This window comes from Triturus cristatus, chromosome 7 (genome assembly GCF_964204655.1).
Source record: "Triturus cristatus chromosome 7, aTriCri1.1, whole genome shotgun sequence".
NCBI classification, from domain to species: domain Eukaryota; kingdom Metazoa; phylum Chordata; class Amphibia; order Caudata; family Salamandridae; genus Triturus; species Triturus cristatus.
The window spans coordinates 789,371,129-789,398,632 of record NC_140590.1 but is presented as its reverse complement, the minus strand read 5'-3'; the positions used below and the strand labels follow the sequence as shown (position 1 = coordinate 789,398,632).

The following is a 27,504-nucleotide window of genomic DNA, read 5'->3' as shown; positions in this document are numbered from 1 at the left end:
TGTTGTGTGATCTGTCCAGAGTTAGAACCATTGGGCACGTGCGTTGGCAGATTGTTAACAGAGTTTTTGAATTTTTTGAAGGTTCATTTAGTGTCCGTTCCATGATGACCTTGACTGATGTGCGAGATACATATAGAAACATATGTCCCAAGCATTGTGATACAATGGGTTCCTACAGTGCACAGCGCAATAAAACGTTCTGCATAGTTATTGAAAGAGGATTGTTAATAACAATGTAATGATTCCATTGAGGTTTCTCATACTAGGTCACCAATGTGTTGTGAATTCGGAGTTTATAATTGTTTTCTAAAAGAAGTTAGTCACCTAAGGTCTTTCACATCCAAGTTGTATTTTCAGGGTGTTAAAGACTTTTTGGCACAAAGCTGCACAAAAATAAGCATAGTAATAAAAGTACTCTTTGCCCCTCCTCTCATACCTTTTAAAACACACCCTACCACACCTTAGTTTGGATGACAGACTAGCAGATTTAGAGGTGTCTGTGAAGGCGTCTGTCTCTGGAGGATGGATCTGCACTCACAGCTGCATCAATCTTTGGAAAGGGTCAGTCTGCTTGTGGGCAAACTTGTAGAAAGGACCATGTGCATTTGACGACAACTCAGCAGCAAATCAGCATTCACATAAGTTATAGACCACCAGGCCATATGTCCGCTGTCCCAAACTACCTTCAGGGCATCGTAACTGCTGAGCATCCTTCAAACCTGCTAAATGTGTATGAACTCCCGCCTGTAGCACACCCTCGTGTCATGTTATATTGGCACACCTTCCTCTAACACACATTGGGAGATAAGGGAGCAAGCCGACACGAGACCAACTGTCTGTGTGTGAAAAAAGCCGCTTTATTGAAACAGGTGTATATCACAATTTCATCCCTTGGCAACGCCTTCCAAAACTGAAAACCTCACTATACAAGAATTTCCTGACCCCTTGTTCCTCCCCCCACCCCTACGATCCCCACATCAGATCCCCCACCCCACAAAATACAACATAACATTCCATAACCATAATATCACCCAATCCTACACAATCTAGCATTTCCAAATCCTAACCAATTCCTACCTGCCTTTGTGCTACTGTAACTAACCAACTTCTAATCTAAACGTATCCTACCTGGTCACCCTTTCCCTGCTCCTGCTCACAAACTACCAACATATAACAAAAAACTACAGCCAATTCCGGCCAACTGTCAACCACCCCACCTGCACCTGTTCCAAGCGACACATACAATATATGCAACCCCTATGTACCTGTTCCAACAAATGCCGCCAGCAAAAACCCAAATCAGAAAATTAGAAAGACATAAAAAACGCCCCCCCCAATAACCTAAAAACTGGGGAGGGAGGGCTGGGACAAAAAAACCTAACTGTCACTGCGCTCCCAGCCACCAGGTCACCAAACCTAAAGTGGTGGCTGGGAAAGCTCAAAAATCGTATAAATACCCCTTGGGCTACACTACAAATATTGGGCTATAATTGGGCTGGTCCCAATGTAGCCCAAAAAATACAAAATGGCCGCTCGCCGGCCAGCTCCCCCCCCTCCCAATCTGCCCGGGGGGCAGACCTCGCCGTGCTCGGCTGCCCCCCAAGCCCCCATTCCCACCATCAGTTTACAAACATTCCCATGTTCTTCACTATTACCTACCTGTCCGGCTTGCACAAATAACCCTTTTCAGAAGGTCCTCCCACAAACTCCTTTATAGATCAGTATGTCATCTATTTGCTTGGCAGTCTCTAACACTGTCTGGGATCTCACTCAAACTAACCTCAGAGTCCCACAATGCCCCACGACTGGGCCTGGTGAACTCTGTTCTAAGATCAGCCCAGTCCACACAGATTCATCTACTTATGCTGTGGTTTTTATTTTGAATCATTTTCTGCAATCTCTCCTTCCCCCTGAATGCATTTGACAAAGTGATTCTTCTCTCTCACCCCTTTAAGGAATCAGTGGTCACCATACCTGTCAAAGCCCGCCTCAATCCCATTAGCCTCATTCTCACTGCTGGGATCTTCTGTTAAACTTTCAAGGACACTCTGTCCTTCAGCACCCACGCAATGCACAAAGCGTGCCTTCCAGTGCTCCACACTGATATTTGTCACAATCGCTGCTACGTGGCGCGCAAAAAAAATTCTTCCATTGATCGCATGGATTCGGGTATGATGTGCAGCGTGGCTAAAAATCATTGACAACGTCAATAGCCTTCAAATGCGAGATTTATTGGTTTTGCAAATGCTTTAAAAAATAAAAAAAACAGACACATTCCTAATTCTTTTTAAAGTTATTTTAGCCATTTCGACCCGCCCTCCCTCCAATCCTCAATATAGATTTAATTATCTGACAAAACAAGCACATACCCATCTGGTTAGCACTTTGAGGCTTAACCAGCAGCACCTCAAACTGCCTGCAAGAGGCACGTGCTCTGGTGCGATCACCGCTCTGTGCTCTGACACTGCATGCCCACGTGCTCGCGTGACTCCCAGCTTCCACGCACCTGAAAGAGCAGGTGCTCTGTGTCTGAGGTGCGGTGTTTGTAAAATGCTGAGAGGCGTCATACACGTAGGTGTAATCGGACTCTACGTACCTGAGAAGTGTGAGGGTAGATTTGTTATGTGTTGCTTGTCCTGTAGTGGAGATGAAAGCACTGCACAGTGTACATATGGCCAGGTACTCCCTACACCCCCTCCTCCCCACAATGAAAACCCGTGACAGGGGAGAAGTCTTTGGAGGCAGGGGGCGTGACACCCCCGGCCGTATATATTATACGAAATTAATAAACATTAAAATTACATTTTACAAACACATAGCAGAAAACATACTTTACACAGATTACAAATGATAAGTTTACAGATATCAAGTGGCTAACCTTAACATAACTCTAATACAAAGGTTTCCTATCCATATCTAAACATATCTTTATCAATCTTTACAAACTTTATTTTCTGCTTACTAAAAAGGGGCCTACGGCAAGGTCACTAACTGGTGTCAGATCCTTATCAAATTGTAACCACGCCCTCCAGCCGGAGTGCGCATGCGCAGAGGGCCCATTCACCGTGAGGGTTCTTCCCCCCCGGTTACCCCCATACGCTCTGTACCTGATCTCCATAAAGGGGCCCTTGCAGCCGCAGTGCACGTGCGGGATGGCCATTCAGCCTAGAGAAAGCGTGACTCCCTCCTCCCCCGCACCCAACTGCCCCTGGAGTTCTAGGAGAGACCACTTGTCCCTCCCACTTGGGCGACACCATTCGGGAATGGCGCCGCCCTCTAAGGACATTAAATTTACTGCTCACCAATCATGACCTTACCGCCTGACCAAGATACATCATAAATACGACGATAGCTGACCTGTGGATAAACAAATTAGCATTTCAAACACTGTTTTCACCATTATCCTGATACTTCAAAGCACAACCTAACCACTACAACCTATTTGCTTCTAGGGGATGGTGGGTGGGAAAACAAATATTACCGCCTCCTAGCGAGGCGTGGGGGGGCAAGCTGGGGAGCCAGGAACCAAGAGGAGGTTTCCTGGGCTCCCCAGCCCCTTTATAGCCCTGCGATGTTGTTCGCCCCTTAGCGTGACCCGGAAGCGATTTGAATCGCTTCCGGGTCACGCCCTAGCCCGAGACCAATGGGGGAGAGGGGGGGGGGCGGCCGCCGCATCATCAGCGTGCGCGAAAGGCACGCCCCCCCCCCCCTCTCCCCCCTCCGTCGCGGAGGGGGCCGGCTCGACCGCCATACCTTTTGGCGTGGCTGATGCCGGCCCCGCCGTTCTATATGGCCAGGTACTCCCTACACCCCCTCCTCCCCACAATGAAAACCCGTGACAGGGGAGAAGTCTTTGGAGGCAGGGGGCGTGACACCCCCCGGCCGTATTTATTATACGAAATTAATAAACATTAAAATTACATTCTACAAGCACATAGCAGAAAATATACTTTACATAGATTACAAATGATAAGTTTACAGATATCAAGTGGCTAACCTTAACATAACTCTAATACAAAGGTTTCCTATCCATATCTAAACATATCTTTATCAATCTTTACAAACTTTATTTTCTGCTTACTAAAAAGGGGCCTACGGCAAGGTCACTAACTGGTGTCAGATCCTTATCAAATTGTAACCACGCCCTCCAGCCGGAGTGCGCATGCGCAGAGGGCTCATTCACCGTGAGGGTACTCCCCCCCCCGGTTACCCCCATACGCTCTATACCTGATCTCCATAAAGGGGCCCTTGCAGCCGCTGTGCACGTGCGGGATGGCCAATCAGCCTAGAGAAAGCGTGACTCCCTCCTCCCCCGCACCCAACTGCCCCTGGAGTTCTAGGAGAGACCACTTGTCCCTCCCACTTGGGCGACACCATTCGGGAATGGCGCCGCCCTCTAATGACCTTAAATTTACTGCTCATCAATCATGACCTTACCGCCACAGGCTAGCATAGTTGACCGACTATCTATCTAAATATTACCGCCTCCTAGCGAGGCGTGGGGGGGGCAAGCTGGGGAGCCAGGAACCAAGAGGAGGCTTCCTGGGCTCCTCAGGCCCTTTATAGCCCTGCGATGTAGTTCGCCCCTTAGCGTGACCCGGAAGCGATTTGAATCGCTTCTGGGTCACGCCCAAGCCCGAGACCAATGGGAGAGAGGGGGGGATCGGCCGCCCAGTCATCACCGTGCACGAAAGGCACGCCCCCCCTCTCCCCCCACTGTCGCGGAGGGGGCCGGCTCGACCGCCATACCTTTTGGCGTGGCCGATGCCGGCCCCGCCGTTCTATTCTGTCTTTTGTGAACGAACAGTGGTATATTTTTAGGGAAATGGTGCTACAAGGGTGATGTCACCCACTATCAGTCTTTATGCTGATGGTGCTGTAATGTGGGGAGAACCACTAGCCTTCCCAAACTTATGCAGCCTTTGCCACACTTTCAGTACAAAAAAACAACAGCCACAGCACACATCTCGTATAGGGGTATGACAGCTGTAGCTACAGTACACGAGGACGCGATAGGAGACACAGATGTGTGACTACTGTTTACACTTACTGTAACAGACCACAATTCTGGATTTGTTCTTTGGACTCATTTTTATTACTGCCTTTACCTACAGACCGTGTGGGTCGGAATTATCATCACACTTCAAAAACGAGTTGGCCTAACGGCTAGGGCGCTCGACCTCCGACCTGGGGAACTGGGTTCGAGTCTTGGTAATGACACTGAACATCCTGTGATTCTGGGTAAATCACTTAATCTCCCCAGTGCCTAACAAAAAAAAAAATGAATGTGTGTCCTCATGTAACTTAACTGGTGCTATGTAAAGCGCTGTGATACCTGATTGGATTCGGGTCAAGTTCGCGCTATATAAAAAAAAAAACCCACGACTTACATACACGGGTGTACATACACAGGTGGGGGTACGACTCATACATACATGGGTGTACATACACGGGTGGGGGTATGACTCGTACATACACGGGTGTACATACACGGGTGGGGGTACGACTCGTACATACACGGGTGTACATACACAGGTGGGGGTACGACCCGTACATACACGGGTGGGGGTTAGACTCATACATACAAGGGTGTACATACACGGGTGGGGGTTCGACTCGTACATACACGGGTGGGGGTTCGACTCGTACATACACGGGTGGGGGTACGACTCGTACATACACGGGTGTACATACACGGGTGGGGGTACGACTCGTACATACACGGGTGTACATACACGGGTGGGGGTTCGACTCGTACATACACAGGTGTACATACACAGGTGGGGGGTTCGACTCGTACATACACGGGTGTACATACACGGGTGGGGGTACGACTCGTACATACACGGGTGTACATACACGGGTGGGGGTACGACTCGTACATAGGGGAGGCTGGGGGGGTGTTCGTCGCGTATGCGGGCACATGTCTCCATGGTTGCTATTGCAGTTCGGTTCGTACGGTGTTTTTTCCTTACGGTTGTAACTTCGGACGCACCGTCGGATCGTACTTGCACGCTCGGACTTGGGTTATCACATTTGTACGTAAAATCGTCCGGGGACGTGTCGGACACGTTATCCGACCCGAGAACGTGTGGGGGAATTTTCCCACTGCGATTCGTATGGACTTTTTCCCATACGAATTGTACTTGCCAGTTTGTACGGTACTTGTACGATTCGTACGGAAAAAAATCCGGATACGAGTCGTACGGGGAATTTATTTAACGGATCGGAATCGGCACCTCTGTCTTTAAAGTACTGCTCTGTCTGCAGGCAGTGGGCGTACAGTGGCTAGAACCTATCTATTAGGTGCAGTACAAAGCGTTGTAATGTGTACCCCTATTGTCCGAGGGTAGAAAGTGCTCCGAAGTGTAAGGAGAGACATTACCGTATGTTGCAAAACATCAGCTCTTTGAGGCGTGTGGTCACAAAGTGCTGAAAAGCATTATGAGGCCAGAGGACAAAATGTGATATTTATTGTGCACCCTCTATGCACAGTAGTGTCAGAAAATAATTTAGAACAATACCTTTTTGTCATTTGCTCCTTACATTTCACAGATCTACAAATGGTCCAGCTACCACCATTTTCTAATTTATTGGTACTCAGTTTATCGACCTCGGTAAGATGAAGCACTAAGTCCACCATGCCTGAATTCTAACTTGTGACCTTCATTACACTGATAGATGTCAGCAGGAGCTTGATCTCCCTAGCCAACCAGCTGTGCTAGTTTGAAGCTGTTTGTGTAGCGCTGAGGACAGAAGATGCTATATTTTTACTAACTTTCTTAAATATGTTTCATTTATTATCAGGCATGTATTCTTTTTCATAAATCGCATAACATTTACATGACTTGTATGCATACATATCTGTAAATACTGTCAGTGTCATTTGTTTTCCTTTATGAGTTATCTTCAAGTATGGACTTTACTAAAACCATTAACCGAACAAACTGGGCCTTGGTATTCAAATGCTCATGCCTATTGGATATTTAGCCAATAGGAGAGCCAGGTGTACACATTTACAACTCGATTTCTCCTTCTTGGCCCGGTCATCAGTCCAAGCAAGCGCGTGCCAAATGCCAGTGCTTCTGTGTTACCAGTCAGTTCGGGAACAATGTGGGTGATTTCCTCCCAATAGTCTTCAATCAGGGTCAGCCCCAGGGCTTTATGTGGGCTGGGTCCTGCCGGTGCTCAGCACCGGCAGTTCTTAAAAGCAGGTGTCAAGACGGGTCCCTATCGTGATCTCCATTTTTACCTTTAGGGTGGAGGATAAAAAAACATAACTCTGCAATTGTACCATCCGTCACTGCTTTTAATGTAACTTCAAGGTGACACATTTTTCAGTTTTATGTAGCTCAAACATGGAGCAAACATGAGCACCAGTTACATTACACAAGGACATATCCATGTTTTGAATCACAGGATGTTGAACCGACTTGACGCTCGAACCTGTTTTCTCCGCTAGAAAGACGGCAGCTCTAGCCTTATGCCATAACCTCGTCCACAAGAACGAAAGCATTTTCAATATTACATACAACAAAGTCATAGTTGGTGCCTATTTATCTTATGCAATTTTCAACCATTGACAAAGCCAGTAGCCCTGGCTTGTTGTAGGTGTAATGTTACTTGCTGTGTTATCTGGATGAATGGACAGACGCAGCAAAATGCCAGTGAGGCAGCAAACTATGCTAAGCACAGATTTTTAACTTAAGTATTTTAAGCCATGCCCTTAATTACATCAGCCACGCCCCCAGTTTTTTCATCCCGCTTAAAGCCCTGGCCAGCCCCACACCATGTTGTTAAACCCCACATCTGTACCACACACCTATGGCAGGCTTTCGGGATGCTTAGATGTCAAGTATGTCGCGCCTATGTGAGGTATTCACTTTGTCAATGTATTTCTAGTCATGTTGTACAGCAGCAGTATGGACAAACACACGCAGAGGAATGAAGCCTACGACAACTGACCCATTAGACGCAATCAAATGAGAGTGATAGCAAAGACAGCTGGTAGTAAGGAATGGGTGGCCTCTAAGCCCTCTATTAGAAAACAATATGTCTCTTAAGAGACAGCGCATGTGCTGTCTTAAGCGAGACGCAAAAACTACCCAGCCGGTATTTAAGTCTACATGAGATCAGTGAAAGCTCCCAGCGCCCCGGTGCAGAAGAGTTCAGCCATGTTTAATATCCCAGCTGTAGTCCAGCTTGTCACGCCCAGATATCGACCAACCCCATGTCATTGAGAGAAGGACCAAAACTCCAGGCCAAGGGCGCTTGCTGTTACCCAATGCCGTTTGATCAAGCATCATCCCAGCAATATCTTGAAGTCAATAATACTTTAGAAGCACCCTTGGGCTCTAAAAGTGCCACAGCTATAGTTTGCAACCCAACCCAACTCCAACGAGCAGGTTCCTCCTGCCTAACCCCCGATAACCAGCTAGCCACGACTAGAGAGCTCACAATCACTGACAGTTGGAGTTTCATCGCTCCACTGCGCTCAGAGTCCCAGATCTGCTCAAGCAAGATTGAGTCCATCTCTTTGACTATGCTACCTGGCAGAATCACAGGCTGATTGGTAAACTGGTCAAAAGAAGTCTTGCTAAAACCGGTGCTTCCGAGAGAGCTATGCCCCATCACCTAGAACTGAAGATATTTCCTAAAAGACACAGCACCTCTTTTACCATATGGAGCAGCTTGTACCTACAGGAAATACTATTGCAATCCCTCTGATCCATTTCGACCCCGCAGAACCAAAATGTAATGTCTTCTTCTATCCGAACTGTAACGGGAGGCGGACTCCTCATTGGGTCTGTGCCGGTTCCAGCGGAAGCATAGACCACTTGTCCCAGTTGACTTTGTATTGTAGCTCATTTGTGGTAGGGCCTAGGCCAACGGAAACACCCCTCAGGTGCAGTAATACATCGCCAGTGTATAACACTAGAGTGCCATGTTCCTGCCGTGTCTATGCCCTTATCTCTGACATCCCTCCGCACTGCACAGACCAGTGCTTAATTTGAGCTGGTGGTTTCCGGTGCTTGGCTCCACACTTAATTGTCAGCACTGGCGCTTGGGACAGCCTGTCTCAAGGTGGTCCTGTCGATATTCATTAAAAATGACTATTACCTGCTGCCCAATCCATTCTTTTAGCTTCGGAGGCCTGAAATAGTCCGAACTGTCACACTTTTAGAGTGTGAGGGTTAGTAGTTGTGTTGTTACTATCAGTGACAACATAGCAGGACCATATGTGGTGCAAGCTGCCGCGGCCTCCTGGCTGAGAGCCCTGGCACTTATTTGTTCTTACAAATTAAGCAATGGCACAGACCAATGGTGCCATGTGAGCGGAGGGGGTGAATCCACATATAGAAGGCTGTTCAGCAGCCTCGTGCCCGCTCCCATGCTTAAGAGAATCGAATGCCTTTTCCACATCAATGAAGATTAGTGCCAGGGTAGAAAGAATGAAGTCTGGATTTTCATCGAACGCCTGAAAACAGAAGGCTCTGGTAATGAGCACCCGCTGTGTACAGCGCTGTGAGGCCTGTCTGCGTGTGCGCTGCTCACAAGCTGTCTCGTGCCTCTGCGTCCACCCGGCTCTATTAAATAGCGCTGTTGATGTACTCAGGCTGGCTTCTTTGTTCCGGTGGGAGGGACGGGCGGGGGCGCAGGTACTTCAGCAGAGCCACGGGACGAAGGGTCAGGGTTTTTCATCACTGTAGGTTGAGGCCTCAGGGAAAGCTATTTTCTCAATTTCCCTTTCACTTGGAGATTAAATTTCCAGTTACTTGGCCTGGAAATAATCAACAATAAAAAAGCGTAGGCAAGCCCAACTTTGTGTGTCCTTTTCTGTCAGAAGAGAGCAAATAGCTATGGAAAATTCCCAGAACCAGGGCGGTGGGGTGGAAGGGTGCGTGGGTGAAAGGCTCTGTCTCTGTTGACAGGCAAAGATCCAATCAGAAACCAAGCGCAGATAGGATCTACCGGCAGCGTGGCCAGGGAGAAAATGAGAGCCGGTGAAACTCACACAATGCCCCACGTGCGAAACATTTGGTTCACATATTTTTGCATAGCCTACGAATAAACATATACAGCAAACTCCCTCATAAGGTGCATTTGCAAAGCACACAGTCACCAGTAGGCGTTTTGGCGATGAATAACAGATGTGTATTCTTACCCAACTCAATGGTACTCATTTTATCGACCTCAGGTGAATGAAAGGCTGAGAGGATCCAGCAGGATTTGAACCTATGACCATGAGGTTGTACACAGGCCCCTGCCAGGGAAATTAGTCCACTGAGCCACAAGACCCTGCTCATGTTGGGTACATTTCAAAACAACATGGAGGGAAGTAGCGCCTGCGTGTAGTAGAAGAGGCATATATTTTTTTTAAGCATATATCAGTGGTTCCCAAACTTTTGACTCCTGAAGTCCCCCATTAAGTCACCACTGGAAGCCGGGGACCTCCAAGCAATTTGTGTGATTTAAATTTCAAACATCAAAACAGTAATTCCCCAAAAATAAACACACATGTGCACACTTTTTGTGACGTTACCGTGGCGATAGATGCTTCGCCTTAATTACAAAGAAAAGTTAAGCCACATAACATGGCTTAATGCTGCCTTTTAAATAAGCCCCCCTGGCACGCAATGCTTAGCGTGAAAGGGGTGGGCAGTGGGTGTTGCAGTGGGCGGTTCACCGTAACACCCAGTGATTTTGACACTGCCCCCTATTTACAACAACAGCATAAATAGGAGGCAGCGCCAAAATTACACCAGGGAAAACCAGGTCTTAACTTGGCAAAATGAGGAGAAATCCTTTATTTCTCCTCGTTTTTGCTTTTTCCATGTGGCTTGCCTTGTACACCACACATGGAAAAAGCAAAACGCCTTGGATTGTTTATGTTCAGGAAGGCGACCCTTGATGCACATAAACAATCTTTTCAAAAAATGCCATTTTGTAACTTCCATGTGTGCTGCATTAACCCCAAAACCGGTCCTAGGATGCTTGTTTCTGGATTTAACCCAGATCTCTTGACTGGGGGTGAATGTTTCGATTTGTTCTGCATTCCGTCCATCAATTGTGTGTCTTCTGCTTTCTCGCCCTAAGTGCGCCGGGTATGCCCAGACGTGGGTCCCGGGCTCACTGTGCCACTGGAATCAAGCTATCCTGGCTGAAGAGGGGTGAAACCCTGAAACCGGTCCTAGGATGCTTGTTTCTGGTCCAGGGAGGACCTGGCTTGGCAGTTCGGACTGGACTGTTCCCATGAGGCACAGGGTCAAGACTGATTTGCATATGGCCAGGTCTAAACTGGGGTTGCATGGTGAGCAAAAGAATCAGTGACGGCCCGTGTAGGGCGATTTACCGGGGCGGTGACGTGGCGCAGAGGAGGGGCAGGGTGGGGGGTTGCAAAATGCGGCATACGGCCGAGTTCAGGTAAGTTACGAAAAAAATTAATAAAACTAATTTTGTTGCGCGCGCTGCATCGCCAAATGCGATGCAGCGCGCGCGACGAAATTCGTTTTATTAGTAGTAGTAGTTGATTAGTAGAATGACTGATCGATTTATTGTTTGTTTAAAAACAGCTTTGCTCCTAACTTCATCTTCAAAGGTTGGGCACTCAAAATTATGTAAACTCTCACTTAAAAAGGATCTCCAGCTACTGGCATGCTCATACCTCGCTATCTCCTGCCAGCACTGGTTTGCAAGGGTACCTTGTTCTGAGCGATATAACGAATATAGCATTTTTAAAAAGTCAGATTGCCGTACTAGAGGTTGCCTTTTCAGACCAAATTCTAATCTGACATTGTCATGTCCTATGTACCTTGGGATCCTAAAAACTGATTTGAAGACTTTTATTTGTAGTCATCAAGAATTTTTGTGTCCTTACCACGAAAAATCATTGAGCCGTAAGCCAGGGATGGAATCAGCTTTGCTTTCATGACCTTCAGTAGATATTCGTGGTTTGGACATGACAACTTGTCCCTCAACTTTCTAAAAGCAAATGACAAAGCTGTTGCTTTCGCTTTAAGGTTAATAAAATGCTGTCTAAAAGACATATTATCGTCAAATGTTATTCCTAGGTATTTATAAAATTTTACAGATTCAATATGTAACCCATTAATTTTCCATTCTTTCTTATCTGTTTTTGTTCCACCTATTGTCATTATTTTTGTCTTTTTGGTATTAATTTTCAAACCATTAAGGGTGATATAATCATGAAAAGATTCGACTCATCTTCTTAGGCCTATGACAGAATGACTTAATAATATAGTGTCATCAGCGTATTGTAAATATTTGATGTCTTTGCCTAAGAAGGAAGGTGAGTGAGCATTAACTTCATTAAAATGTATAGGAAGGTCGGCCATAAAAAGATAAAAAAGGTATGGAGCCAGAACACAACCTTGTTTCAGACCAGACTTAGTTTCAAGTCGGCAGGTTGTACTTCTGCCATCTCCGACTTTGATCTGAACCCATGTGTTGGTATATAACAATTTAATCATATCAAGCAATTGGTTTGGGATGCCCCAATACAAATGTTTACCCCAAAGTAGTTTTCGAGGAACAGAATCAAAGGCGGCTTTGAGATCGACAAAACAGATATATAACTTTTGCTTTCTATATTTTGCCCTTTCGCCTAATAAAGTCAGTAAGGTCAAGCTCGTGCTGGTTGATTCGCCTCTTCTAAAACCGGTTTGGAAAGCTGGAATTAGATCTTTTCTTGTGGCCCAATCTTCCAAGTCTTCAAGGAGGCAACTCGCAAAGATTTTTGCCTCCACATCTGTTAGGGTGATTAGTCGGTAATTTGCAGGATTATCTTGTGGACCACTTTTATATATCAGCTGAATTATGCTTCCTTGCCACGACTCAGGGACTGATCCCGATTTAATAACATAATTAAATAAAATCGTTAGAACCTCTGGCCAATGCTTGAGATTTGCTTTAAAAATTGTATTTGGAATCCCGTTAGCGCTCCATTCAGTCTGATCCTGCTTATTACCTTTTTAACTTGCTCTACAGGCCATGTCTCCTTTACTTGTGGCCCAGCTTGGGCAATGTGCGGGACTTGATCTTTAGGCCATAACACCTTAACTTGAAGCTCTGCTTGGGCAATATGCTGGACAGTACCATATATTCTGCCTTCTTCACTGCTTGATATGTTTGTCTTCTGGCAAGCAATATTGGTGTCAGACTGAGGGTCCGAGAGTGCAACGTAAAGATTATAGAGGAAAGTTGCCCAGCAAGATTCAGTGATGTTGGAGCTATTCCCTATTTTGCTACCTGTGAGAAGTTGGCCTGGCATATGCTGTCTCCTACTTACAGGGACACCTTGCACCAGTCCAATTCGACTCTTATTGATGATAGGTTTAAGACAACCTTTAAAGAAAGCTATCCTAGTGGTAGCTGTGGAGAGCAGCCTTCAGGCTAAGTCTTGAAGGAGTGTTAAGCTTATTGTTTTACCATAATAACCTCTTGAATAACCAAATGAAAGAGTAGCCCACACAGGTATATATATAAAATATATGTATTTATTCTAGACAGAATCCCACAGTCTCTTTATGAAGCTGTGACAAAGCTACAAAGTTACAATATCAAACAAGCATTGATAGACACAATAAATAGCACTATTAACATTGGGCCCTAGGGGGGGACCAAACCATATACTAAAAAAGTGGTATAAGAACCACAACAATTCTACAGGCAATGCCTAGGGCATTCAGTATCGCTGGCCCCTTAAGAATCTACCCCAGGTTATGAGGAAGGGGACCCACGGGAGGTGCGTGCAGTGCAAGTAGCTGCTATTGGGATCTCTATTACAGCCTATGGAGAATGTCGCGGTTGGAAATAAACAGTTTAAAAATACTTCTAACATGGCGGGGGTACCGTGGCGGACGGAAAGACCGTCCGCTGCTTTTCTGCTGGTAGGCAATCGTCACAATTGCCTACCGGGCGGAAAAGGCCTGCTATATGGTGGCAGTGCCAATCCATATTATGATCTTGGCGGTTTAATGCCTTTCAATGGCGGAGACTCCGACATGGAAAGGCATGCGGGAATCGCTTTGGAGGCCCGTTGTGGGCCCCCGTGGGCGGGGGGGTGGGGGATGCACTTGTGGGGTACCCATGGTACCCCCCTACATTGGCATACACAAGGTGGTAGGCACCGCGCGGTGCCCGTCACTTTGTGCATGCCAATGCACAACATGCATTTACTACATTGTGGCAGGTGCTGCTCACATTGTGTCGGTGGGCTGTAGACCGCCCGCAATCCTAATGGACCCCAAAGTGTCTTGGTATTGTTTGTAAAATCTTCCCTTCACACTTTAGAATTACAAAAAGGTGGTTCATTTTAGTTTTTCTAGCTGCTGATATATTTTGAAATATTTGTACAGTTCATTGTACACTTATTTTAATTTTGTTGTGTGTTAGAAAAACATGGCATCACAGCAAGATTGTCATATAGTTCACTTTACCAAATGCTCTTAATTTGAAGTCAGAAAAAAGAAAAGTAAACATCCATATCTATTTTAACATTACAAGCAGCAATTTGACTAGACTGACATTTGACCTCTGTCTTCAAATGCACAGCAAATGTGAGGAGATAAAAAAAGTCATCTTTATTGCTCATTCTCGTTCAAAACTTCATCATGGTTATTTTAAGGGTAGTGCCCCCCTTCACCGCTACTTCCAGCACCTATGTATACACAGAACACATATCTACTTGACCATACCTACTGACACCCGAAGACCAACATACATAAAGGCAGCAAAGAAAGCAGAGACACATACACTCAGGCCAACAAACATAGAAGCACCTAGGTACACAAAGGCATCCTTGCACAAAGACACCACACACAGAAAGCAAATGGATTGGTGGCTTGAGGGATGCACAATCAATTTCTTTAAGCACTGCATGTATCAGGTTGTGTGTTCTATAGTGAAAATGTATTGTCAAAGGGCGTAATTTAAATTTAGGTGGTAGTGAAAGTTCTCCGAGTTCTAGAGAAAGCACTAAATTTGCGAAAAATCCACATATAGAACTTCCTTCACCAAAGAGATAGGCCGCTGTGCATTCTGCCCCAGATGTAGCATTTCTTCCGAGAACAGGAGAATTGTCCATAACCACTCGATGGTAAGTCAGGCCCTATTATTTAGAGGTTGACTTATGCATTGGTGGCCTGCTGCCGAACTGCCCGAGGTCAGAGCCACCATGTCGGTTATAAAAACTGCAGTACCAGTGTCAAATTTAAAGTTGCCTTCAGTGCAGCAGGTATTTCGATGCCAACATAGCCACTGTCTGCATGCCCAGAGCTCTCACAGGAGACAATAACCTGGAGCATTAGCCCCAGCATGCCATGGTGCCATGACGCCGCTGTCATATGATCATGTTGACCATAGTACCCCTGCCCTCAGATCTCTCCACTGGTCCTGTGGCATCATTTAAAACACTCTTGTCCACAAGGCACTCATTTTTTTTGTTTAAATGTCTTTACTGGTTTTACAAATGTTCATGTATTACAGCAGTTACAGACAACTGAAATTGCATAGTTGCTTCATTCACAATCACTACTTGTCACAAGTGTTGGCCCTTTGTACTGCAAGTTTTTTATCTAAAACCGAAGGCAAACAGGGTACAGTACTTGTTATAGCGACATAGTATTGCGTCTACAAACATTCCACTAGAATGTACACAACATTGCTTGTAATAACATATTGCCTTGTAAGGGGAATACCAGTAGGGTAGGGGGTTAAAGGGAGAGAGAATCGCATCTCACTAAATTGGTATATTAAGCGCAGATGGTGTTGCTATTGTTGTGTATGGCATAGGCCCTGTCGCCTCGTACGTTGTCAGCATTTCGTTTTCTTATGTCTCATTGCCAATGCCTGTTACCTTGGATATGTGTCAGGGGTTGCTGCGAGCGCGCTATCTATGTTCCACGCCTGGATCAATGCCCGTTGGGGGGAGGAGGGGGAGGGAGGGCTCTAGCTATGGTAGGGATCCCTCTGCGTGTTCTTGTGTCCCGCATGTTGCCTGGGATGAACCATGTGCCTCCGAGTGCTCCTGCCACGCGCTTCGGAGGCCCATGAGTATTGTGTCCCAGGCCACGGCTAGGGGTGTCTTTCATATGCCACTAGCATCCTCCCGCCGGAGCACCACGCTTTCCGCCTGCGCCCAGCATATCATGGGATGATACCATGCCTTCATTGATGGGGGGGTCAGGGGATTTCGAGCGCTTAGTGATGAGGCACTTTGCCACTATAAGTCCCAGGTCTATAAAGCGGGTTGTCACCTTATGTTTCTTTCATCTCTGGTACATCCCCAATAGGCCCACCTCCCAGTTCCATTCCAGTGTGCGTTCTGTACAGCGCGCTAAGTGTGTTGTGATAATCTTCCAGTAGGCTGTCAGCTTGCTGCATGTCCACAGCATGTGTAACAAGTCTCCTCCCACCAGTTCGCAGCGAGGGAACCGCACATCTACTCGATTAAATATTCTGTTGATTAAGGCCTGTGTTCGATAAGCCCTTTGTGTTATATAATATTGTATGAGCCTAAACCTGGCATTCCTTTGTATGTAGGCTCTCTAATATTGTTGCCCATTCCCGGTCCGTGCTTTGTCTCTGCAGATCTGCATCCCAGCGCCCTTTCCATTTTACTAGTGGTGCTGCTGTATGGGTCCGCAGTGACTCTGCTAACCAACTGACCAGATGCCGGCCCGCCCCCATTGTATGCAGGTACTGGAGTGTTTAGTGTGTTAGTGGCCCTCCTGCCATGTCCCCCAAGATCAACCGCAACATTCTAATGAGTGCTGCGTGTTGTAAAAAACTGGCCCTGTGGCAGGTCATACTCGTGCACAAGCGTGTCGAATGGGAGTAGCTGCCCGTCTTGATATAGGTCCCCCACCGTCTGGAGTCCCGCCTCCTCCCATCAATCAATCAATAAATCATAACATAAGTGCTCTACTTACCCGTGAGGGTCTCAAGGCGCTGGGGGGTGGGGGATGCTGCTACTGCTCGAAGAGTGAGGTCTTGAGGAGTCTTCTGAAGGACAGCAGGTCTTGGGTTTGCCGTAGGTGGATGGGGAGGATGTTCCAGGTCTTGGCGGCGAGGTGGGAGAACCATCTGCCGCCGGAGGTCTCTCTTCGGGTGCGGGGGACTGTGGCCAGGGCGAGGTCGGTGGAGCGGAGGTGGCGGGTGGGGGTGTAGAAGCTGAGTTGGCAGTTGAGGTACGCTGGTCCTGTGTTGTGGAGTGCCTTGTGTCCGTGGGTGAGGAGCTTGAAGGTTATCCTCTTGTTGGCGGGGAGCCAGTGCAGGTCTCTCAGGTGAGGTGTGATGTGGCTGTGGCGAGGGATGTCGAGGATCAGGCATGCAGAGGCGTTCTGGATGCGTTGAAGCCGTTTCAGAAGTTTGGCCGAGGCTCCTGCGTAGAGGGTGTTTCTGTAGTCCAGCCTGCTGCTGACGAGGGCCTGGGTGACTGTTCTTCTTGTTTCGGTGGGGATCCACCTGTAGATCTTGCGGATCATGCGTAGGGTGTTGAAACAGGAGGAAGAGACGGCGTTGACCTGCTTGGTCATGGAGAGGGTGGAGTCGAGGATGACCCCTAGGTTGCGTGCGTGGTCAGTGGGTGTTGGAGCTGTTCCCAGTGTGGTCGGCCACCAGAAGTCATTCCAGGCCGAAGGGGTGGATCTGAGGATGAGGACCTCCGTCTTGTCCGAGTTCAGCTTCAGTCGGCTGTTCCTCATCTATTCGGCGACGGCCTTCATTCCTTCGTGGAGGTAGGTTTTGGCCGTATGGGGGTCCTTGGTGAGAGAGAGGATCAGCTGGGTGTCGTCGGCATAGGAGATGATGTTGAGGTCGTGTAGTCGGGCGATGTGGGCTAGTGGTGCCATGTAGATGTTGAACAGAGTTGGGCTGAGGGATGAGCCTTGGGGTACGCCGCAGATGATCTCGGTGGCTTCGGAGTGGAAGAGGGGGAGGTGGATGCTCTGTGTTCTACCGCAGAGGAAGGAGGTGGTCCAGTCCAGGGCCTTCTCTTGGATCCTGGCATCATGGAGGCGTGTTCATAGTGTGCGGTGGCAGACCATGTCGAAGGCGGCTGACAGGTCTAGGAGGATGAGGGCCGCGGTTTCTCCGTTGCCTAGCAGGGTCCTGATGTCATCGGTGGTGGCGATGAGGGCAGTTTCGGTGCTGTGGTTGCTGCGGAACCCGGACTGTGATGGGTCCAGGATGCTGTTTTCCTCGAGGTAGTGGGTGAGTTGTTTGTTGACGGTTTTCTCGATGACCTTCACCGGGAATGGGAGCAGGGAGATGGGCCGGAAGTTCTTGAGGTCCTCCTATGAGCTCAATTCCACCGCTGTAGTTACTTGCTGCTGCCTCGGTTTTCCCATTAGCGGAAGAGAAGCTGCAGATGTGATGACCTCTTTAGTGAGCCATAGGACTCGCCAGAAGCAGGCATATGCTACTTTCACCAGCTGCTGGGTAGGACCCTGTCCCCTCCTTCCCGAATGAAATAGGGATATTATTTGCACTTGGGTATTGCCCGGTTGTTGTGTAGCGGTGTCAGCGAGCTGTCTCCCACTAAGTCAGTGGGCCAGCCACTGCAGCTGACTTGCCAAATAATAGTGCCCCATGTTTGGAAATGCCACACCACCACCGTCCACGAGTAAGTACATTTTGGATAACGCCACTCTATTTCGGCTGCCATGCCAAATAAATTGCCGCATGTCAACCTCAAACGAGCGGAACACCGTGGGATTGGTGTAAACTGGCAAGTTTGCAAAGTGGTACAACAGCCGTGGAAGTGCTACCATTTTCAATAGCGCATAGTGGCAATAGGCAGTGTGCGCCAAAACGTCATCTGCAATCTGAGTGCCGTTACTCTTCTGGTGTAATTACCCTAGAAAAGATCCTGTGGTTCTCTATATATCTGAATCCCCAGGTATCGAAATGCGGTCTGCTGCCACCGTAGCAGTGTGCAATTGACCGTTAGCACAGGGTCTGAGGTGGTTTCATTAAAGGGGTAAAGGCATGACTTGCCCTAGTTAATGCGTAACCCGGACAGAGCGGCAAAGTCTGAAAGGGCCTTTGCTATTGTGTCGCACGGCTGTCGTAGATCGCGCAAATATATCAGAAGGTCATCGGCATATAGGGACACCACGTGAAACTCATCACCTAGTGGTATTCCGCAGTCTGCCATTGTGCTATGTAAGGCCACCGCTAGCGGCTCGATGGCGAGCATGAACAGTAGCGGGGAAAGAGGGCAGCCTTGCCGTGTGCCTCGACCAATTGAGATAGGCTCAGAGACATACAGGCCTGTCTTGACCCGTGCCGTAAAACATGTGTAGAGCAAATTAACTAAGCCGACGTATTGATCACATAGGTCGTATTTGGCTACGGTGGCTAAGAGAAAGTTCCACTCAAGCGTCTCAAACGCTTTTTCGAGGTCCAGCATTAGGCACCCCGAGTGTGGCCAGCGGTCTCTAGAGTAGTGGGCAATTCTGAAAAACCACCGTAGGTTGAGAGACGTGCTGTGCGCTGGCACTAACCCATTTTGATCCTTGTGTACCAGTTGTGGGACCACTGTGTCCAGTCTACTTGCCAATAGTTTGGCAAGTATTTCATAATCCGAGTTTTAACAAAGCCAATGGGCGGTAAGAGCCCAGGAGCTCCGCATCCCTATCCGGCTTGGGCAGTGAGACAAGCAAGGATTCACGTAGCGACCTAGGTAAAATGGCTGACTCTTGTGCACTGATATATAGTGCAAGCAATTTCGAGGCAAGTGTGTCTTGATACACCTTGTAAAATTCTGCCGGCAGCCCATCCAGGCCTGGCGCCTTACCTGTGGCCAATGACTGAATTGCTAACTGCACTTCTAACAGCGTTAATGGCTCATTCAGCTCAGCTCTCTGAGAGGCATCTACCGTTGACATGGGTAGCTGGGACAGATACTCTTCCAGCTCCTCCGGGGTTACCTGTACGACTGGTTTACATATTCTGGTGTAATGGGCTGTAAATTCTCCATGTATGTCGCATTGTCACGTCAGCAGTTGGCCCGTACTGGATCTTAAGCGCAGGGTGGGTTGTTGTGCACGATCTTGTTGGATGAGATGAGCCAATAGTCTCCCTGCTCTATCAGCAGAAGCATGAATACGGGCTGAGGGTGTTGCATAAGTCAGGCAGTGCAGCCTCTCCATTACCTCCACATGCTTTTGCTATTGATCGTCTAGCGCCTGCTGCGCATTAGCACCCACTGTGAAGTCAGTTTCGAAATTGATACGGGTTTCCTCGATGTGTTTAGCTTTGCGGTCTAACTGCCGACGTATACTCCAAGTCAAACTCAGACATTGTCCCCGTACCATCGCTTTGTGAGCGTCCCAGAGTGTACCGTGATCTGCCACCGAACCTTCGTTTGTGTCAAAGTATGCGGCTATGGCCGGCCCCACCGAATCTCGAAAGAGGGGTTCCACCAGTGCTACAGCCTGTGGTCGCTGAAGTTTAGTGACTGGCATTGGATCGGCTCCACCTAGCTGTACCATGTGCGGATTATGGTCAGAGTGTGTGCGCCCTAGGTAGTCCGCAGTCACGCAGTCCACTATCTGTGCCATGCTTCCCACGAATCTGTCTAGCCGCATGTGTAGGTCATGGGGGTGGGAGTAGTAGGAGTAAAGTTGTGTGTGGGGATTTAACGTCCTCCATAGATCTGCAAGCCCCCAACTACAGAGCCACTCATTCAAGCCGTTAGCGTTAGATGCAGCAGTAGTCTGCTGCAATGGCGGGAAGGACCTATCTAATCCTGCATCCAATACTGTGTTATAGTCTCCCCCTAACAACCAAGGGATATCACAGCACTGGGATAGCCTCACTGACAATGTATGCCAAAAAGGGGCCTGGTCGGTATTCGGTGCATATACTGATCCTAGCACTATCTGTCTGCCATTGAGCTTGCCCTTCGTCAACGCAAATCGACCATGAACATCTATTTCCGTTGCTCCCAAGACATAGTGCGTGCCTGGTCGAACCCAAACTAGTGCTCCCTGTGCATACGATGAGTAGCCTGTGGCATATATCTGCCCTCTCCATTTACGCTGTAACCTGTGTATCTCGGGCTGCGATATATGTGTTTCTGGCAGTAACGCGATATGTGCGGCATGCCTCTTTAAGTATGCATATGTACTGTATCCGCGCGCTGGCGTGTGCATGCTCCTGACATTCCAGGTTATTATTGTTGTCGGTGACATCTTTTATATGTACAACATACATGGAAGGCCCGCCGGCTTGCTGCTCTGCAAAGGGGGCGGGAGGCGCACATGTGACCGAAGCCTCTTCCACCATCGTGCTGCATGCAGTTACCAATGATGTGAGAGTGAGATGCTATATGGGGGATTAGACATTTTGTGGTATAACAGGGACAGAGCAGAGGAACAGCAGGTATCTGCCCAAACTTTGAACTGCGCCTTTAGGCAATTATCGGCCTTGTGTGCTGTGTTACTTGGTGTATGGAGGGGGTAGCCATAACTGAGTGTGTAATGAGCTAACGGAAGCTCTGGCCCTGTGGCAATTATTTATGATGTTCTTTGTGCTTCTTCTGCTTGGTGGTCAATGCCTTCCGAACCCATGACGAGAAAGAAGGCAGCGAGAAAGAGAAAGCTGAGGAGCTACGCCCACAGTAATTCACAAGACATTATGACAGATCTCCACCCCACAACACTACACTCTTCTCTCTAGGATAACTGCCCTCTCTGATCACTGCATAATAAGTATGATGACACCCTGTGTTTACATTACATAATGTCATCTGCTGTTTGGGGCGTCACTTCTGGCATTGGCTACAAGTCTTCACCTAGCTGCCATCTCGTGGATGCGCTGTCTGCGCTCATGGAGTGTTCTGATGAGGCATCAGTGTCCCTGTGTTCTGGGCTCCTTCTCATTGTCGCCGTTGTATGTAGAGTAGCTCGTCGTTCCTGTAGGCGCCGCTCCAAATCAGGGACAGCCTTAAGCTGCGACAGGCGATTCCTGGTTCGTCTGTGAGGCCTCTGCCAGTTCCTGCGGCCGTTATGCTGTGAGTTTGTGGCTGTTTTCCGTTTACTTGGAGATACACTGTGGCCCTCCGATTCAAGTCAGTCCCATGCTTCTTCTGCTGCATTAAAGAAATGCATCTTCTGTTTGACTAACAGGAACGTGCTTCTCTGTTGCTGTACACCAAGAGAATAGTCCGGGAAGAACATCACCTTGGAATTTTCAACTCTAACTTCTTCCAGCTTGCGTAATTCCTGTAGTATCGTATCTCGATCACACCTCAACCCGTCCTAAACTGGCACGCTTTAAACAATACCATCCTTTACCCCACCTAGAAACAGTCGGGTGGGCGGGTGGACAACTTTAACTTCCCTAACCCTCCCTAAGGCGCTGGGGACAGGAAGAGGCAGAACTTCCTCTCCTGCCCCCTTTTAACCCTAGCTACGACCCCACCCCATAACCCCGACTAAGACCCCACCCCTTAACCCCACTAAAACACCCTGTCCTGATCACGCGCGAATTCCCCAGGGGAAGACTGGTCTGCCGACCTTACTTCCCTGGGGGCCGCATCGAGCAATAACCACTCCACGCTGTTAGTTTAGCGTAAAAGGCCATTTATTAGGACAGGGTTGTACAACATAATAACATCAAAACCCCAAACAATCCCCAACTTCATGCCTCTCATCCCTCCATTCACTCCCACACTCCAATTACTCCTTCCCACATCACCCAGCGACCTCATCACTTATACCATTCGCTTCCTCAATTCCCTTTCAACCACCTCCATCATTTCCAGCCATCGCACTCCTGCCTGATACACCCCCACCTTGCACCTGTATCCCCCTCCCCGGAAGGGTGAGTATGCCCGTCATGGACTCCCCCCCTCCCAAGTACCGCCAACCAGGAAACCCCCGGAGGGCGGTTACCTGCCCCACGCTCCCCCAAGTGCACCTTTCGTCCTCACACCCGTCGACACCAAATGGACTCATTCCACAGTTTACTGATGACATCCCTCATCTCCATCATATAATATGCATTTCCCATGTACGAAAGGTGCACTCCGTCAGTGCGGAAAAGAAGGAGCTCCCCTGTGTGAGCGATAACTTTGATCACATTGTGACTGCAAAAAACTCTCATGGCCCTATTCAGTTTCCGCCAAGCTCTATCTACCGCTGCGGGCTTGAACGCCCCTCACCATATCCAGCGCGGTACAAATTCAGTCAAAACAATACAGGCGCCAGCCAGATTGCTTCGCATTGCTTCCAAGTCCCGTTGCATCAAATGTAAAAGAGACACCCCCGATTGCTTCAAGTCATTTTCTCCCAGGTGGATGACAAGCATGTCCGGACAACCCCTCTGTGACACTTTCTTAGTCAGCCAGGGCAACAAGGCTCCCCAGTGCATCCCACTCTTACCTCACCAGTGTACCTCATGATGGCTGCTCCGCAGGCCAAGGCTACGACCGTACACCTGCCTGTCTGCGTATTTCGATGCCCAATGCACAAAGGAATGTCCGACAATCCAGGTAACTGTCTTAGCACCTGGGCCCCCAACGCAACCTACGAAAGAGAAAGAGATTAGCAGCAACGAAACCATCCCCCACGCCCCAGCAAAACTGCGTCCCGCACTAGCACGCGCAGCAGTCACTTGCGCCCATAACGCTCACAACAACGAGACCTCCACCTCCCAATCCGCCGGATCGTATCCCAGGACCACCCCAGCTGTGCCGCGCCGATCCGAAAGGAATGCGTCCCGTACCGTGCTGGGTCCCTGCCCACTCGCCTCAAAGCCATCCGTAACACAGCCAGCAGCTGAAAACGCCATCACCCGCCTCTTCGAGGCATGGCAAAATATTTCCCCCACCGGCGCTGGCGCCTGCTGACAAAACACCTGCCATTCCCGAACTGGGCAGGCCCCCGTCCATCCACTCTCGCACAGCCACACCCAGGTAACTCTTCCCCTCTGGTCTGTCTTGGACCGCCCCACCCAAATACCCAAACGGAGCCCCTCCAATCACACATCCTCAAAACGTCTGCCAGCTACCCCTCTAGCCCCCAGCAACTCCGACACCCGAAAGGCCCCAAAAAACATCCAAATCATGCATAAGCGAAACAACGCCACTTCCACCCCATCGTAGCAACACTGCGGCAGTGCTGCCAACAATTCAACTAACAAATCAAACGTCATAGCCTCCCTCAGCCCCCCCACCCCCAACCTCCCCTCTCTCCTTACCCCAGCCCTTTAACATCCTGCTCAGCAACTCGCTCCTGGCCGGGGTCAAACCCCAGATACATCATGCTGTAAAAGAAATCCCTGCCAATTTCCCTGCAATCGTGACCTGCAACAAACCTCTGTCCATACAACTCAAAACAAAACGCACCACTCCTTGCTCACAACTCTTCCGGGACATGCGCCAATGCCCTCTAGACCACCCCAAACATGCACCAAACTCAGACCATGCCAAACGGTAGGAGCGCCTTGTGGAATCAGCTATAGATTTTTCTACCAGGCCCACTACTCTCACTCCCCCAGGCCCAGATACCCTCCGGCACCTTGGTCTTGCAAGCCTCAACTCCTGGTGCCAGGCTCCTGAAACGCTGCCACTGCGAACGAGACAATGCATCTGCAATGTCATTGCTAGCGCCTGGAACATGCCGCGCATGGAACAGCACATTGAGTCTCAGACATAGCAGCATAAAACTTCGCAGCGGGGGCAGCACTCGCAGGTCCCTAGCTTTCTGGGGGTTCACCAAATCCACCACAGTCCTGTTGTCCACATGAAACAGGAATGTTCTATTCCGAAACTCCCTGCCCCATACCTCCAGTGCAACCAGCAAGGGAAAAAATTCCAGAAACGCAATGCTCCTACCCTGCCGCAACCAGCTCTCAGGCCACTGCTCTGCACACCACCTCCCGTCCCAGAAAACACCAAAGCCTTTAGCCCCGGCCACATCTGAAAAAAGCTGCACCTGCCATACCATGTTGTCATCCACAAAGTCCAAAGACACACCATTGAAATCGGTGAGAAAGCAATGCCAAATGCTCAAGTCCGCCCGCACCCCCATTGAGATACGGACTCTGTGGTGGGGGAGCACAGCCCCAGACATAGCCATGCCCAGCCGCCGGCAAAAAGTCCGTCCGGCCTGCACCACCCGACAAGCAAAATTCAACAAACCCAGCAGCCGCTGAACCGTCCGCAAGGCAATCCGCCGCTCCCCCACTACATGCATCAAACACTCCTGCATCTCTGCAACTTTCTGCTCCGGTAACCGTGCCGCCCATGCCACCGATACCCAAGAACGTCAAACAGCAGCTGGGCCCAGCCGTCTTCTCCGGCACCAAAGGGACCCCAAAGTCCAGGGCCAGTCGCTGAAACTGCCCCAGCGCCCTCTCGCATTCCCCCGTCTGACCCTTCCCCACGAACAGAAAATCATCCAAGTAGTGAGACACCAGCCGGTGCCCACTCCGGGCCGTGAAGGCCCATTGGAGGAAAGAACTGAAGGTTTCAAATAGAGCACATGAGATCGCACAACCCATGGGCAAGACCTTATCCACAAAGATTGCCCCCCCCGAATTCCATTCCCAACAAGGAAAAATCCGCCGGAAGAATAGGAAGGAGGCAAAATGCCGATTTGATGTCACACTTAGCCATCTCCACCCCCCGACCAAAAGCCTGCACCAAACCGATCGCATCATCCACCGACGCATACATCACCTTGGAGTATTCCACCGCAATGAAATCGTTCACGGACGTCCCCTCCGGCCAAGTCAAATGATGGATCAATCTAAACTTCCCCAGCTCCTTCTTGGGCACCACCCCCAGCAGGGAGACAATTAAATCCGGCAGCGGCCACGTGTGAAAAGGACCCGCGATCCTACCCTCCAGCACCTCCTGCCTCAATTTCGCTTCCACCACCCCAGGCAAATCCTTCGCTGATCTCAAATTCTCCGCCCAACGCCTCTCTCGGGGGCCCTGATAGCCCACGCAAAACCCTTCCGAAAACCCCAATGAATTTTCAACCCCGCCTCCCTATCACGGTATCGAGAGAGACAGGGACCCATGGCCACCACATCAACTGGCGTAGGAGCCCTTTGGCCCAGCCTGTCCCTTCCCTTTGGTGATGCGCCACTGCTCAGAGGGAGTTGCCAGCGTGAAACATTGTGTGACCGGGTGGCGTCCACCGCACTTGGAGCACTCATTTGGGCGACTGTCCTGTAGTGCCCGCGGGAAAGGTCTGACCTCCCGTCCCCCCTGACCCACTCTGCCCCCCCGCCCCAGACTGGGCGGGACGCGGCTGTAAAGGCCGATAAGACACCGGAAGCCCACTGGCCGTGTGTGTAGACGCTGACGACTGAGTGGAGGACATCCATTGAACCCACAACTCCTGATCCACCTCCCCCCATGGCTTGTCCGGATTAACGCTGATCCGAGCCCTGAACTCCTCGTCGTAACTAAGCCATGCAAAACCACCAAAATGCATCTGGGCTTTGCGAATAATATCCATATACTTCAGCAGCGCTATGGCCCTGTCCAGGTGTTTCTCACAGTACATGCTTGCATAAATCAAAAACGCCGACGTCCAATTCTCCATATTCACCGGCACTCTCGGCCACCTAGTTAACTCCCATTCCTCCTCTTTCGAACCCTCCTTAACCTGAATCTCCCGATGCAAGAGCTTAAACACATCCACGTATTCGTGTTTCCAAATCCTAGACCTCGTTTTCTCTGACAAATGGGACCCCAACGGCATAGCCAAGCCCATGTACGGCAACTTTTTCTGATGCTTCTCTCCAGATTCCTCCTTCCCCTCCAGATCTCCTGGCTTATCAGTCTGAACACCAGTCCCCACCAACTGTTTCCCCCGCCTGCTGTCTCTGCCCCCTTTCCCGTCTCTCCCACCTCCCTCACGGAACCATCCCCAATGCCCACCGACCGGCAGGCCTTCTTCTGTTCCCCTCTACCCCCGTTCTCCCACGCATCCCACCAGGCCCCCTCACCTGTAAGCTTCACTGGCACCGCCCGCTCCTGTCCGCCTGTCACCGACGACTTCCGCGTCCCACCACTGCTGGCCTTTGGCACCTGCAAAACACCAATCTGTTCCATTGCTACCTTCCCCTGTCCCCCGTCCCCCAAACACCTCTCGCATCTCACCCTCTTCCAACTCTTCACTGTCAGACTCATAGTCCAATTGCTCCTCATCCGCCTCCTCTACATGCACCTTCCGCACCTCACTCACCACTCTCTTAGCACCTTTCCCTTTCACGCCAGGCACAAACTCGCAATCCGGCGCCGACGATGCCCGCTCCCTCGATGGAGGGCAGGCCGCCGCGGACCCCCTTGCTGCTTCGCCCCAGCGTTTGGAGGCCGTCTTGCGCCCTGCCGGCCCACCCTTGCCTCTACCAGCTTCCACCGCTGGCTTACATCCCCCCACCCAGACCATCGAAGCCTGAGGGGGCCCCAGCGCCATCAGGTCTCTGCATCGTCAAGGCAGTCCCTACCTCATC

The 27,504-nt window shown here is 49.5% G+C and overlaps 1 protein-coding gene across 1 annotated transcript in view; it reads left to right on the top strand.

The window, feature by feature from the left end:
- SGCD (sarcoglycan delta) overlaps nucleotides 1–27,504 on the top strand; it is a 941,570-nt gene that overhangs the window by 23,294 nt on the left and 890,772 nt on the right. The window lies entirely within an intron of this gene.